The sequence below is a fragment of the Dioscorea cayenensis genome, chromosome 20, assembly GCF_009730915.1.
Source record: "Dioscorea cayenensis subsp. rotundata cultivar TDr96_F1 chromosome 20, TDr96_F1_v2_PseudoChromosome.rev07_lg8_w22 25.fasta, whole genome shotgun sequence".
Classification (NCBI taxonomy): Eukaryota; Viridiplantae; Streptophyta; class Magnoliopsida; order Dioscoreales; family Dioscoreaceae; genus Dioscorea; species Dioscorea cayenensis.
The window spans coordinates 3,662,124-3,664,378 of NC_052490.1; the positions used below are offsets into that span (position 1 = coordinate 3,662,124).

Genomic DNA, 2,255 nt, shown 5'->3' on the forward strand with positions numbered 1-2,255 from the left:
ATCCACAACATATTTTCCTGGAACTTTCTTCTGAGTGCCTCTCTCATTAGACCATTGATAGTGGTTAAATGCCATATCTTCAAACATATTGTAAGCCTCGTCTATGCTCCTGTTTAGTAAGGCTCCTCTTATTGTTGCATCTACTGAGATCCTAGTGTTATAATTTAGCCCATTGTAGAAGATCTGCCCTAATAACCATTTTTCTAACTCGTGGTGAGGACACATCCTTAGAAGCTCCTTGAACCTATCCCAAGCTTCATATAATGACTCTCTTTTACTTTGAGTGAAACTAGAAATTTGATTCCTAAGTTGAGTTGTTTTGCTTGGAAGGAAGTATCTAGTGAGAGAAGCTTGAGATAGTTAGCTCCATGTTGTGACTGATCCTGCTAGAAGTGAATGCATTCATGCCCTAGTTTTGTCCTTGAGAGAGAATGGGAATAGTATTAGCTTAATGGCATATGGTGATACTTGATTGATCTTCAATGTGTCACAATACTCTAGGAAAACTGAAAGATGCAAGTTTGGGTACTCTATAGATGAGCCTCCAAATTGGTTTTGTTGAACCATGGATAGAAAAGTAGACTTTAGTCCAGAATTGTTTGCTTCAATTGTGGGTCTTGGGTCTTGTGATGCTTGAACGTAACCCTTGAGCATTTTCCACAACAAAGTCCTTTAGTGATCTATTGGTGTTGTCCATGCTTAAAGATTGTGAAGCTTCGTGTATCTTTTTTCATCTCTAATAGTGTCTTCTAATTTGAAAGGCCCGCTAAACTTTAGGATATAACTCCACAAGGTTATTAAGACCTCTCGATCTTTACATAAAAGGAATAATCTCCTACAAAGAAAAATAAAGAAAATAAAATAAAAATAAAGTGTCTAATCTAACCAAATTGTAATATTTAATCAATATTAACAAGCAAAGTCTCTAACAGCGGTGCCAAAACCTTGATGTATACCCGAGTGCATGGATCATTTAAGTACTTTATAAAATATCGTTCCCACACGGACTTTGTTGATAACTACTAATTTCATGCAATTATGATTATCAAGGTAAATCAAAATGTATACGATTTATGAAAATAATCAGTAATGAAAACTAAAACTAACAAAAACTAAGGCTATCAATGGTTTAGGAGATTAATTCAAATGTAAGGGCTTTTAGGATTAAGGTCACCACAATGGCAGATAAAAGATTTGTATTGACTCTTTCCCAATTAAGTTTAATTGCTTTAAAGATGGATATCCTAGGATACTCTCTATTTCCTTTCAGACTATTGTGAGATATCTAACTTAGAACAACTACTTTCGTTGTAATCGAATCTAATTAGATCTTTTAAGTTCCATGATATTCAATAATCCTCAAGAAATCATAATCTAAGATTTCAGGTTCAATTCTAGGGTTTTCAACACCTTAGTTCACCTTTCAATCTTTCCCTTGGTGTCTAAAATCATACGAATATGAGGGACCCAACTCAGTCACAAGAATTAAGTATTATAAAATTAAATCAAGAGAAAATAAACATTAAAACAATAATAGAAGTCAATATATCATCGATTATTTAAATATCGGGCTAATCCCAACCTAAGAGCAAAATATCTACTCGTTCATGTTTGATATATAAGCCAAAAGGTTTAGATCAATTATAGATCAAAACATTAAATAAATCAAAAAAAAATATAAGAAGAAAAACTCTTAATCATCCACACTTGATGTTCTCGTAGATTGAAGAATCTTCCCTTCAATCTTTGTCCCTTTCTCCTTTTTGATAGTTTTAGATGATCCCAAGCCCTTAGAGAAGCCATATCCTTCATATCATAGCCAAAAGATCATTTGAAAATCCTTTTTATTGATGTTATATAAATGAGGATCAAATTAGGGTTGTGATGGCAGCAAATATCCATCTAGTCCTCGTTTATCTTAAGGAACGCCATAAAACAAGGATTCAAACTCACCATGACCATTTTCAGTGTTGGTGATGTCGTTCGGTCTCTCTAACTCTCCAACAACCTTCCAATAATTAATAGATCACATATTTAAGTTGCCAAGAAGAAGTTTGTACTCATCTTTGTTGATAATATATTAGTTTCCGACAAGATATGGGAAAAATAGATGACTTGGAGATAGTTCTCTTGACACTGGAACAAAATTAGTTATTTTCCAAGTATTCTAAATGCTCTTTTGATCTAACCGAAGTTGACTATTAACGCCATATTGTTGCAACCAATGGGGTGCAAATGGAGAAAACTAAGATTGA

General features: G+C 33.6%; 1 non-coding gene across 1 annotated transcript; it reads left to right on the top strand.

Moving 5' to 3' along the window:
* The first annotated feature begins 205 nt into the window (after positions 1-205).
* LOC120252040 lies at positions 206-311 on the top strand. The gene has a single exon (XR_005533593.1). It is a non-coding gene; the product is annotated as a small nucleolar RNA R71 (small nucleolar RNA).
* Positions 312-2,255: the final 1,944 nt, after the last annotated feature.